At 34.6% G+C, this 14,552-nt stretch overlaps 1 non-coding gene across 1 annotated transcript; it reads right to left on the bottom strand.

Annotated features, from left to right (window-relative positions):
- Positions 1-751: 751 nt before the first annotated feature.
- TRNAN-AUU (transfer RNA asparagine (anticodon AUU)) lies at positions 752-825 on the bottom strand. Its single transcript has one exon. It is a non-coding gene; the product is annotated as a tRNA-Asn (tRNA).
- Between the last annotated feature and the right edge of the window lie 13,727 nt (positions 826-14,552).

Here is a 14,552-nt window from a genome sequence, read left to right as displayed (position 1 = left end):
TTTACCATTTTAATTTGTTTTAATAGTATATTGACAGTATTGTTTTCTTTCAAAAATCCACTTAATTTTCTTTACCCTATTATTAAAATGGTAATTGACAAAAACAAACTACATTGTCACCAGAAGAGCAATACAAAATGTACAAGTGATATATTAAAATCATCTTTCCAGCTTGAATTTCAATGATGCATTGGGGCAACGATTTTGTGAGAAACATCTTCACCCTTAAATAAAGATTTTCTTAATTCCTTACCTGTGTGCTAATTAGATATCACCTTGTTTTCACATTAAACAGACTTCCACATGAGAAAGCAGCAAGGATGCAGTGGCGTTAATGTTTCCTGGTGTCAACCTGTATTATTTCAGTAGACATTGAAATGAGGATGCATCTTGCTGCCTTTCCAATGAAGCAAGTTTAATTTAGTAATAGGTGAAAAACCATCCTTACAAAGGTGTTAATCAGAGACTTGGCTTTGTGGACACTTTTCAGAGAACAAATTTGTTAGCATAAAAATAAAGCCAGAAAATGAAGAGCTGTTTAATCACTCGATTGGATTTTTCTGCCAGCATATTTTTTTTCTCTGCAACCCACTGCTAAATTGTGCTTCCTAGCTGTTTTTTATAAAATCACTGAATCAAATCTAACTCTGATTACATCAGAGAAGGCCATGTACCCTACACCATAAGAGGAGGTTTGAAATTTTGACTTGTCTACTTAAATATCACCAAAATCTGATCACAAGGTAAATTACGTCCCTGGGTGGGATTGAACCACCAACCTTTTGGTTAATAGCCAAACACACTAACCGATTGCGCCACAGAGACACTTTGCAAAAGTTCATACTGACAAAGGCTAATAAGCATTCATCTAAAACGTTTCCTAGAAAAACTTTAAAAAGTCAATAATCTGGAGAGTTTTTGTAAGATGTTTCTTCCATCAACCAACGAAGAAACACATTGGTACTTTCCCATGATGAGTGAGTGCTTCAGGATCTCTTGCACTTACATGTGCAGCAGAGTACAGCAATGGAAGCATGCTGGGCCCATAACCCAGAGGTAGGCAGATTGAAACTATCCTCTGCTATATGCATTTTTTTGTTTGTTAATTAAAGTAATCCAAAACTGGGATTGATATTTTGGCTCTTTTATTTTTACTTAAAGTACAATAACTTTTACCATTTTAATTTGTTTTAATAGTATATTGACAGTATTGTTTTCTTTCAAAAATCCACTTCATTTTCTTTACCCTATTATTAAAATGGTAATTGACAAAAACAAACTACATTGTCACCAGAAGAGCAAAACAAAATGTACAAGTGATATATTAAAATCATCTTTCCAGCTTGAATTTCAATGTTGCATTGGGTCATCAATTTTGTGAGAAACATCTTCACCCTTAAATAAAGATTTTCTTAATTCCTTACCTGTGTGCTAATTAGATATCACCTTGTTTTCACATTAAACAGACTTCCACATGAGAAAGCAGCAAGGATGCAGTGGCGTTAATGTTTCCTGGTGTCAACCTGTATTATTTCAGTAGACATTGAAATGAGGATACATCTTGCTGCCTTTCCAATGAAGCAAGTTTAATTTAGTAATAGGTGAAAAACCATCCCTACAAAGGTGTTAATCAGAGACTTGGCTTTGTGGACACTTTTCAGAGAACAAATTTGTTAGCATTAAAATAAAGCCAGAAAATGAAGAGCTGTTTAATCACGCAATTTGGTTTTTTTGCCAGCATATTTCTTTTTCTCTGCAACCCACTGCTAAATTGTGCTTCCTAGATGTTTTTATAAAATCACTGAATCAAATCTAACTCTGATTACATCAGAGAAGGCCAGGTACCCTACACCATAACAGGGGGTATGAAATTTGACTTGTCTACTTAAAGATCACCAAAATCTGATAACAAGGTCAATTACGTCCCTGGGTGGGATTGAACCACCAACCTTTTGGTTAATAGCCGTACACACTAACTGATTGCGCCACAGAGACACTTTGCAAAAAGTACATACTGACAAATGCTAATAAGCATTCATCTAAAACGTTTCCTAGAAAAACTTAAAAAAGTCAATAATCTGGAGAGTTTTTGTAAGATGTTTCTTCTATCAACCAACGAAGAAACACATTGGTACTTTCCCATGATGAGTGAGTGCTTCAGGATCTCTTGCACTTACATGTGCAGCAGAGTACAGCAATGGAAGCATGCTGGGCCCATAACCCAGAGGTAGGCAGATTGAAACTATCCTCTGCTATATGCATTTTTTTGTTTGTTAATTAAAGTAATCCAAAACTGGGATTGATATTTTGGCTCTTTTATTTTTACTTAAAGTACAATAACTTTTACCATTTTAATTTGTTTTAATAGTATATTGACAGTATTGTTTTCTTTCAAAAATCCACTTCATTTTCTTTACCCTATTATTAAAATGGTAATTGACAAAAACAAACTACATTGTCACCAGAAGAGCAAAACAAAATGTACAAGTGATATATTAAAATCATCTTTCCAGCTTGAATTTCAATGATGCATTGGGGCAACGATTTTGTGAGAAACATCTTCACCCTTAAATAAAGATTTTCTTAATTCCTTACCTGTGTGCTAATTAGATATCACCTTGTTTTCACATTTAACAGACTTCCACATGAGAAAGCAGCAAGGATGCAGTGGCGTTAATGTTTCCTGGTGTCAACCTGTATTATTTCAGTAGACATTGAAATGAGGATGCATCTTGCTGCCTTTCCAATGAAGCAAGTTTAATTTAGTAATAGGTGAAAAACCATCCTTACAAAGGTGTTAATCAGAGACTTGGCTTTGTGGACACTTTTCAGAGAACAAATTTGTTAGCATAAAAATAAAGCCAGAAAATAAAGAGCTGTTTAATCACGCAATTGGATTTTTCTGCCAGCATATTTTTTTTCTCTGCAACCCACTGCTAAATTGTGCTTCCTAGCTGTTTTTATAAAATCACTGAATCAAATCTAACTCTGATTACATCAGAGAAGGCCAGGTACCCTACACCATAACAGGGGGTTTGAAATTTTGACTTGTCTACTTAAAGATCACCAAAATCTGATAACAAGGTCAATTAGGTCCCTGGGTGGGATTGAACCACCAACCTTTTGGTTAATAGCCGTACATACTAACTGATTGCGCCACAGAGACACTTTGCAAAAGTCCATACTGACAAAGGCTAATAAGCATTCATCTAAAACGTTTCCTAGAAAAACTTTAAAAAGTCAATAATCTGGAGAGTTTTTGTAAGATGTTTCTTCCATCAACCAACGAAGAAACACATTGGTACTTTCCCATGATGAGTGAGTGCTTCAGGATCTCTTGAACTTACATGTGCAGCAGAGTACTGCAATGGAAGCATGCTGGGCTCATAACCGAGAGGTAGGCAGATTGAAACTATCCTCTGCTATATGCATTTTTTTTTTGTTAAAGTAATCCAAAACTGGGATTGATATTTTGTCTCTTTTATTTTTACTTAAAGTACAATAACGTTTACCATTTTAATTTGTTTTAATAGTATATTGACAGTATTGTTTTCTTTCAAAAATCCACTTCATTTTCTTTACCCTATTATTAAAATGGTAATTGACAAAAACAAACTACATTGTCACCAGAAGAGCAATACAAAATGTACAAGTGATATATTAAAATCATCTTTCCAGCTTGAATTTCAATGTTGCATTGGGTCAACAATTTTGTGAGAAACATCTTCACCCTTAAATAAAGATTTTCTTAATTCCTTACCTGTGTGCTAATTAGATATCACCTTGTTTTCACATTTAACAGACTTCCACATGAGAAAGCAGCAAGGATGCAGTGGCGTTAATGTTTCCTGGTGTCAACCTGTATTATTTCAGTAGACATTGAAATGAGGATGCATCTTGCTGCCTTTCCAATGAAGCAAGTTTAATTTAGTAATAGGTGAAAAACCATCCTTACAAAGGTGTTAATCAGAGACTTGGCTTTGTGGACACTTTTCAGAGAACAAATTTGTTAGCATAAAAATAAAGCCAGAAAATAAAGAGCTGTTTAATCACGCAATTGGATTTTTCTGCCAGCATATTTTTTTTCTCTGCAACCCACTGCTAAATTGTGCTTCCTAGCTGTTTTTATAAAATCACTGAATCAAATCTGATTACATCAGAGAAGGCCAGGTACCCTACACCATAACAGGGGGTTTGAAATTTTGACTTGTCTACTTAAAGATCACCAAAATCTGATAACAAGGTCAATTAGGTCCCTGGGTGGGATTGAACCACCAACCTTTTGGTTAATAGCCGTACATACTAATTGATTACGCCACAGAGACACTTTGCAAAAGTCCATACTGACAAAGGCTAATAAGCATTCATCTAAAACGTTTCCTAGAAAAACTTTAAAAAGTCAATAATCTGGAGAGTTTTTGTAAGATGTTTCTTCCATCAACCAACGAAGAAACACATTGGTACTTTCCCATGATGAGTGAGTGCTTCAGGATCTCTTGCACTTACATGTGCAGCAGAGTACTGCAATGGAAGCATGCTGGGCCCATAACCCAGAGGTAGGCAGATTGAAACTATCCTCTGCTATATGCATTTTTTTTGTTAATTAAAGTAATCCAAAACTGGGATTGATATTGTGTCTCTTTTATTTTTACTTAAAGTACAATAACTTTTACCATTTTAATTTGTTTTAATAGTATATTGACAGTATTGTTTTCTTTCAAAAATCCACTTCATTTTCTTTACCCTATTATTAAAATGGTAATTGACAAAAACAAACTACATTGTCACCAGAAGAGCAATACAAAATGTACAAGTGATATATTAAAATCATCTTTCCAGCTTGAATTTCAATGATGCATTGGGTCAACAATTTTGTGAGAAACATCTTCACCCTTAAATAAAGATTTTCTTAATTCCTTACCTGTGTGCTAATTAGATATCACCTTGTTTTCACATTAAACAGACTTCCACATGAGAAAGCAGCAAGGATGCAGTGGCGTTAATGTTTCCTGGTGTCAACCTGTATTATTTCAGTAGACATTGAAATGAGGATACATCTTGCTGCCTTTCCAATGAAGCAAGTTTAATTTAGTAATAGGTGAAAAACCATCCCTACAAAGGTGTTAATCAGAGACTTGGCTTTGTGGACACTTTTCAGAGAACAAATTTGTTAGCATAAAAATAAAGCCAGAAAACGAAGAGCTGTTTAATCACGCAATTTGATTTTTTTGCCAGCATATTTCTTTTTCTCTGCAACCCACTGCTAAATTGTGCTTCCTAGATGTTTTTATAAAATCACTGAATCAAATCTAACTCTGATTACATCAGAGAAGGCCAGGTACCCTACACCATAACAGGGGGTATGAAATTTGACTTGTCTACTTAAAGATCACCAAAATCTGATAACAAGGTCAATTAGGTCCCTGGGTGGGATTGAACCACCAACCTTTTGGTTAATAGCCGTACACGCTAACTGATTGCACCACAGAGACACTTTGCAAAAGTCTATACTGACAAAGGCTAATAAGCATTCATCTAAAACGTTTCCTAGAAAAACTTTAAAAAGTCAATAATCTGGAGAGTTTTTGTAAGATGTTTCTTCCATCAACCAACGAAGAAACACATTGGTACTTTCCCATGATGAGTGAGTGCTTCAGGATCTCTTGAACTTACATGTGCAGCAGAGTACTGCAATGGAAGCATGCTGGGCTCATAACCGAGAGGTAGGCAGATTGAAACTATCCTCTGCTATATGCATTTTTTTTTTGTTAAAGTAATCCAAAACTGGGATTGATATTTTGTCTCTTTTATTTTTACTTAAAGTACAATAACGTTTACCATTTTAATTTGTTTTAATAGTATATTGACAGTATTGTTTTCTTTCAAAAATCCACTTCATTTTCTTTACCCTATTATTAAAATGGTAATTGACAAAAACAAACTACATTGTCACCAGAAGAGCAATACAAAATGTACAAGTGATATATTAAAATCATCTTTCCAGCTTGAATTTCAATGTTGCATTGGGTCAACAATTTTGTGAGAAACATCTTCACCCTTAAATAAAGATTTTCTTAATTCCTTACCTGTGTGCTAATTAGATATCACCTTGTTTTCACATTAAACAGACTTCCACATGAGAAAGCAGCAAGGATGCAGTGGCGTTAATGTTTCCTGGTGTCAACTTGTATTATTTCAGTAGACATTGAAATGAGGATGCATCTTGCTGCCTTTCCAATGAATCAAGTTTAATTTAGTAATAGGTGAAAAACCATCCTTACAAAGGTGTTAATCAGAGACTTGGCTTTGTGGACACTTTTCAGAGAACAAATTTGTTAGCATAAAAATAAAGCCAGAAAATGAAGAGCTGTTTAATCACTCGATTGGATTTTTTCTGCCAGCATATTTTTTTTCTCTGCAACCCACTGCTAAATTGTGCTTCCTAGCTGTTTTTTATAAAATCACTGAATCAAATCTAACTCTGATTACATCAGAGAAGGCCATGTACCCTACACCATAAGAGGAGGTTTGAAATTTTGACTTGTCTCCTTAAATATCACCAAAATCTGATCACAAGGTTAATTACATCCCTGGGTGGGATTGAACCACCAACCTTTTGGTTAATAGCCAAACACACTAACCGATTGCACCACAGAGACACTTTGCAAAAGTCCATACTGACAAAGGCTAATAAGCATTCATCTAAAACGTTTCCTAGAAAAACTTTAAAAAGTCAATAATCTGGAGAGTTTTTGTAAGATGTTTCTTCCATCAACCAACGAAGAAACACATTGGTACTTTCCCATGATGAGTGAGTGCTTCAGGATCTCTTGCACTTACATGTGCAGCAGAGTACTGCAATGGAAGCATGCTGGGCCCATAACCCAGAGGTAGGCAGATTGAAACTATCCTCTGCTATATGCATTTTTTTTGTTAATTAAAGTAATCCAAAACTGGGATTGATATTGTGTCTCTTTTATTTTTACTTAAAGTACAATAACTTTTACCATTTTAATTTGTTTTAATAGTATATTGACAGTATTGTTTTCTTTCAAAAATCCACTTCATTTTCTTTACCCTATTATTAAAATGGTAATTGACAAAAACAAACTACATTGTCACCAGAAGAGCAATACAAAATGTACAAGTGATATATTAAAATCATCTTTCCAGCTTGAATTTCAATGATGCATTGGGTCAACAATTTTGTGAGAAACATCTTCACCCTTAAATAAAGATTTTCTTAATTCCTTACCTGTGTGCTAATTAGATATCACCTTGTTTTCACATTAAACAGACTTCCACATGAGAAAGCAGCAAGGATGCAGTGGCGTTAATGTTTCCTGGTGTCAACCTGTATTATTTCAGTAGACATTGAAATGAGGATACATCTTGCTGCCTTTCCAATGAAGCAAGTTTAATTTAGTAATAGGTGAAAAACCATCCCTACAAAGGTGTTAATCAGAGACTTGGCTTTGTGGACACTTTTCAGAGAACAAATTTGTTAGCATAAAAATAAAGCCAGAAAATGAAGAGCTGTTTAATCACGCAATTTGATTTTTTTGCCAGCATATTTCTTTTTCTCTGCAACCCACTGCTAAATTGTGCTTCCTAGATGTTTTTATAAAATCACTGAATCAAATCTAACTCTGATTACATCAGAGAAGGCCAGGTACCCTACACCATAACAGGGGGTATGAAATTTGACTTGTCTACTTAAAGATCACCAAAATCTGATAACAAGGTCAATTACGTCCCTGGGTGGGATTGAACCACCAACCTTTTAGTTAATAGCCGTACACGCTAACTGATTGCGCCACAGAGACACTTTGCAAAAGTACATACTGACAAATGCTAATAAGCATTCATCTAAAACGTTTCCTAGAAAAACTTAAAAAAATCAATAATCTGGAGAGTTTTTGTAAGATGTTTCTTCTATCAACCAACGAAGAAACACATTGGTACTTTCCCATGATGAGTGAGTGCTTCAGGATCTCTTGCACTTACATGTGCAGAAGAGTACAGCAATGGAAGCATGCTGGGCCCATAACCCAGAGGTAGGCAGATTGAAACTATCCTCTGCTATATGCATTTTTTTGTTTGTTAATTAAAGTAATCCAAAACTGGGATTGATATTTTGGCTCTTTTATTTTTACTTAAAGTACAATAACTTTTACCATTTTAATTTGTTTTAATAGTATATTGACAGTATTGTTTTCTTTCAAAAATCCACTTAATTTTCTTTACCCTATTATTAAAATGGTAATTGACAAAAACAAACTACATTGCCACCAGAAGAGCAATACAAAATGTACAAGTGATATATTAAAATCATCTTTCCAGCTTGAATTTCAATGATGCATTGGGGCAACGATTTTGTGAGAAACATCTTCACCCTTAAATAAAGATTTTCTTAATTCCTTACCTGTGTGCTAATTAGATATCACCTTGTTTTCACATTAAACAGACTTCCACATGAGAAAGCAGCAAGGATGCAGTGGCGTTAATGTTTCCTGGTGTCAACCTGTATTATTTCAGTAGACATTGAAATGAGGATGCATCTTGCTGCCTTTCCAATGAAGCAAGTTTAATTTAGTAATAGGTGAAAAACCATCCTTACAAAGGTGTTAATCAGAGACTTGGCTTTGTGGACACTTTTCAGAGAACAAATTTGTTAGCATAAAAATAAAGCCAGAAAATAAAGAGCTGTTTAATCACTCAATTGGATTTTTCTGCCAGCATATTTTTTTTCTCTGCAACCCACTGCTAAATTGTGCTTCCTAGCTGTTTTTATAAAATCACTGAATCAAATCTAACTCTGATTACATCAGAGAAGGCCAGGTACCCTACACCATAACAGGGGGTTTGAAATTTTGACTTGTCTACTTAAAGATCACCAAAATCTGATAACAAGGTCAATTAGGTCCCTGGGTGGGATTGAACCACCAACCTTTTGGTTAATAGCCATACATACTAACTGATTGCGCCACAGAGACACTTTGCAAAAGTCCATACTGACAAAGGCTAATAAGCATTCATCTAAAACGTTTCCTAGAAAAACTTTAAAAAGTCAATAATCTGGAGAGTTTTTGTAAGATGTTTCTTCCATCAACCAATGAAGAAACACATTGGTACTTTCCCATGATGAGTGAGTGCTTCAGGATCTCTTGAACTTACATGTGCAGCAGAGTACTGCAATGGAAGCATACTGGGCCCATAACCCAGAGGTAGGCAGATTGAAACTATCCTCTGCTATATGCATTTTTTTTTTGTTAATTAAAGTAATCCAAAACTGGGATTGATATTTTGTCTCTTTTATTTTTACTTAAAGTACAATAACTTTACCATTTTAATTTGTTTTAATAGTATATTGACAGTATTGTTTTCTTTCAAAAATCCACTTCATTTTCTTTACCCTATTATTAAAATGGTAATTGACAAAAACAAACTACATTGTCACCAGAAGAGCAATACAAAATGTACAAGTGATATATTAAAATCATCTTTCCAGCTTGAATTTCAATGATGCATTGGGGCAACGATTTTGTGAGAAACATCTTCACCCTTAAATAAAGATTTTCTTAATTCCTTACCTGTGTGCTAATTAGATATCACCTTGTTTTCACATTAAACAGACTTCCACATGAGAAAGCAGCAAGGATGCAGTGGCGTTAATGTTTCCTGGTGTCAACCTGTATTATTTCAGTAGACATTGAAATGAGGATGCATCTTGCTGCCTTTCCAATGAAGCAAGTTTAATTTAGTAATAGGTGAAAAACCATCCTTACAAAGGTGTTAATCAGAGACTTGGCTTTGTGGACACTTTTCAGAGAACAAATTTGTTAGCATAAAAATAAAGCCAGAAAATAAAGAGCTGTTTAATCACTCAATTGGATTTTTCTGCCAGCATATTTTTTTTCTCTGCAACCCACTGCTAAATTGTGCTTCCTAGCTGTTTTTATAAAATCACTGAATCAAATCTAACTCTGATTACATCAGAGAAGGCCAGGTACCCTACACCATAACAGGGGGTTTGAAATTTTGACTTGTCTACTTAAAGATCACCAAAATCTGATAACAAGGTCAATTAGGTCCCTGGGTGGGATTGAACCACCAACCTTTTGGTTAATAGCCATACATACTAACTGATTGCGCCACAGAGACACTTTGCAAAAGTCCATACTGACAAAGGCTAATAAGCATTCATCTAAAACGTTTCCTAGAAAAACTTTAAAAAGTCAATAATCTGGAGAGTTTTTGTAAGATGTTTCTTCCATCAACCAATGAAGAAACACATTGGTACTTTCCCATGATGAGTGAGTGCTTCAGGATCTCTTGAACTTACATGTGCAGCAGAGTACTGCAATGGAAGCATACTGGGCCCATAACCCAGAGGTAGGCAGATTGAAACTATCCTCTGCTATATGCATTTTTTTTTTTGTTAATTAAAGTAATCCAAAACTGGGATTGATATTTTGTCTCTTTTATTTTTACTTAAAGTACAATAACTTTACCATTTTAATTTGTTTTAATAGTATATTGACAGTATTGTTTTCTTTCAAAAATCCACTTCATTTTCTTTACCCTATTATTAAAATGGTAATTGACAAAAACAAACTACATTGTCACCAGAAGAGCAATACAAAATGTACAAGTGATATATTAAAATCATATTTCCAGCTTGAATTTCAATGATGCATTGGGGCAACGATTTTGTGAGAAACATCTTCACCCTTAAATAAAGATTTTCTTAATTCCTTACCTGTGTGCTAATTAGATATCACCTTGTTTTCATATTAAACAGACTTCCACATGAGAAAGCAGCAAGGATGCAGTGGCGTTAATGTTTCCTGGTGTCAACTTGTATTATTTCAGTAGACATTGAAATGAGGATGCATCTTGCTGCCTTTCCAATGAAGCAAGTTTAATTTAGTAATAGGTGAAAAACCATCCTTACAAAGGTGTTAATCAGAGACTTGGCTTTGTGGACACTTTTCAGAGAACAAATTTGTTAGCATAAAAATAAAGCCAGAAAATGAAGAGCTGTTTAATCACTCAATTGGATTTTTCTGCCAGCATATTTTTTTTCTCTGCAACCCACTGCTAAATTGTGCTTCCTAGCTGTTTTTATAAAATCACTGAATCAAATCTAACTCTGATTACATCAGAGAAGGCCAGGTACCCTACACCATAACAGGGGGTTTGAAATTTTGACTTGTCTACTTAAAGATCACCAAAATCTGATAACAAGGTCAATTAGGTCCCTGGGTGGGATTGAACCACCAACCTTTTGGTTAATAGCCATACATACTAACTGATTGCGCCACAGAGACACTTTGCAAAAGTCCATACTGACAAAGGCTAATAAGCATTCATCTAAAACGTTTCCTAGAAAAACTTTAAAAAGTCAATAATCTGGAGAGTTTTTGTAAGATGTTTCTTCCATCAACCAATGAAGAAACACATTGGTACTTTCCCATGATGAGTGAGTGCTTCAGGATCTCTTGAACTTACATGTGCAGCAGAGTACTGCAATGGAAGCATGCTGGGCCCATAACCCAGAGGTAGGCAGATTGAAACTATCCTCTGCTATATGCATTTTTTTTTTGTTAATTAAAGTAATCCAAAACTGGGATTGATATTTTGGCTCTTTTATTTTTACTTAAAGTACAATAACTTTTACCATTTTAATTTGTTTTAATAGTATATTGACAGTATTGTTTTCTTTCAAAAATCCACTTCATTTTCTTTACCCTATTATTAAAATGGTAATTGACAAAAACAAACTACATTGTCACCAGAAGAGCAATACAAAATGTACAAGTGATATATTAAAATCATCTTTCCAGCTTGAATTTCAATGATGCATTGGGGCAACGATTTTGTGAGAAACATCTTCACCCTTAAATAAAGATTTTCTTAATTCCTTACCTGTGTGCTAATTAGATATCACCTTGTTTTCACATTAAACAGACTTCCACATGAGAAAGCAGCAAGGATGCAGTGGCGTTAATGTTTCCTGGTGTCAACCTGTATTATTTCAGTAGACATTGAAATGAGGATGCATCTTGCTGCCTTTCCAATGAAGCAAGTTTAATTTAGTAATAGGTGAAAAACCATCCTTACAAAGGTGTTAATCAGAGACTTGGCTTTGTGGACACTTTTCAGAGAACAAATTTGTTAGCATAAAAATAAAGCCAGAAAATAAAGAGCTGTTTAATCACTCAATTGGATTTTTCTGCCAGCATATTTTTTTTCTCTGCAACCCACTGCTAAATTGTGCTTCCTAGCTGTTTTTATAAAATCACTGAATCAAATCTAACTCTGATTACATCAGAGAAGGCCAGGTACCCTACACCATAACAGGGGGTTTGAAATTTTGACTTGTCTACTTAAAGATCACCAAAATCTGATAACAAGGTCAATTAGGTCCCTGGGTGGGATTGAACCACCAACCTTTTGGTTAATAGCCGTACATACTAACTGATTGCGCCACAGAGACACTTTGCGAAAGTCTATACTGACAAAGGCTAATAAGCATTCATCTAAAACGTTTCCTTAAAAAACTTTAAAAAGTTAATAATCTGGAGAGTTTTTGTAAGATGTTTCTTCCATCAACCAACGAAGAAACACATTGGTACTTTCCCATGATGAGTGAGTGCTTCAGGATCTCTTGAACTTACATGTGCAGCAGAGTACTGCAATGGAAGCATGCTGGGCCCATAACCCAGAGGTAGGCAGATTGAAACTATCCTCTGCTATATGCATTTTTTTGTTGTTAATTAAAGTAATCCAAAACTGGGATTGATATTTTGTCTCTTTTATTTTTACTTAAAGTACAATAACTTTTACCATTTTAATTTGTTTTAATAGTATATTGACAGTATTGTTTTCTTTCAAAAATCCACTTCATTTTCTTTACCCTATTATTAAAATGGTAATTGACAAAAACAAACTACATTGTCACCAGAAGAGCAAAACAAAATGTACAAGTGATATATTAAAATCATCTTTCCAGCTTGAATTTCAATGATGCATTGGGGCAACGATTTTGTGAGAAACATCTTCACCCTTAAATAAAGATTTTCTTAATTCCTTACCTGTGTGCTAATTAGATATCACCTTGTTTTCACATTAAACAGACTTCCACATGAGAAAGCAGCAAGGATGCAGTGGCGTTAATGTTTCCTGGTGTCAACCTGTATTATTTCAGTAGACATTGAAATGAGGAAGCATCGTGCTGCCTTTCCAATGAAGCAAGTTTAATTTAGTAATAGGTGAAAAACCATCCTTACAAAGGTGTTAATCAGAGACTTGGCTTTGTGGACACTTTTCAGAGAACAAATTTGTTAGCATAAAAATAAAGCCAGAAAATAAAGAGCTGTTTAATCACTCAATTGGATTTTTCTGCCAGCATATTTTTTTTCTCTGCAACCCACTGCTAAATTGTGCTTCCTAGCTGTTTTTATAAAATCACTGAATCAAATCTAACTCTGATTACATCAGAGAAGGCCAGGTACCCTACACCATAACAGGGGGTTTGAAATTTTGACTTGTCTACTTAAAGATCACCAAAATCTGATAACAAGGTCAATTAGGTCCCTGGGTGGGATTGAACCACCAACCTTTTGGTTAATAGCCGTACATACTAACTGATTGCGCCACAGAGACACTTTGCGAAAGTCTATACTGACAAAGGCTAATAAGCATTCATCTAAAACGTTTCCTTAAAAAACTTTAAAAAGTTAATAATCTGGAGAGTTTTTGTAAGATGTTTCTTCCATCAACCAACGAAGAAACACATTGGTACTTTCCCATGATGAGTGAGTGCTTCAGGATCTCTTGAACTTACATGTGCAGCAGAGTACTGCAATGGAAGCATACTGGGCCCATAACCCAGAGGTAGGCAGATTGAAACTATCCTCTGCTATATGCATTTTTTTTTTTGTTAATTAAAGTAATCCAAAACTGGGATTGATATTTTGTCTCTTTTATTTTTACTTAAAGTACAATAACTTTACCATTTTAATTTGTTTTAATAGTATATTGACAGTATTGTTTTCTTTCAAAAATCCACTTCATTTTCTTTACCCTATTATTAAAATGGTAATTGACAAAAACAAACTACATTGTCACCAGAAGAGCAATACAAAATGTACAAGTGATATATTAAAATCATATTTCCAGCTTGAATTTCAATGATGCATTGGGGCAACGATTTTGTGAGAAACATCTTCACCCTTAAATAAAGATTTTCTTAATTCCTTACCTGTGTGCTAATTAGATATCACCTTGTTTTCATATTAAACAGACTTCCACATGAGAAAGCAGCAAGGATGCAGTGGCGTTAATGTTTCCTGGTGTCAACTTGTATTATTTCAGTAGACATTGAAATGAGGATGCATCTTGCTGCCTTTCCAATGAAGCAAGTTTAATTTAGTAATAGGTGAAAAACCATCCTTACAAAGGTGTTAATCAGAGACTTGGCTTTGTGGACACTTTTCAGAGAACAAATTTGTTAGCATAAAAATAAAGCCAGAAAATGAAGAGCT

Source organism: Pseudophryne corroboree, unplaced genomic scaffold (genome assembly GCF_028390025.1).
Source record: "Pseudophryne corroboree isolate aPseCor3 unplaced genomic scaffold, aPseCor3.hap2 scaffold_610, whole genome shotgun sequence".
Classification (NCBI taxonomy): domain Eukaryota; kingdom Metazoa; phylum Chordata; class Amphibia; order Anura; family Myobatrachidae; genus Pseudophryne; species Pseudophryne corroboree.
This window is presented reverse-complemented; position numbering and strand designations above follow the sequence as displayed.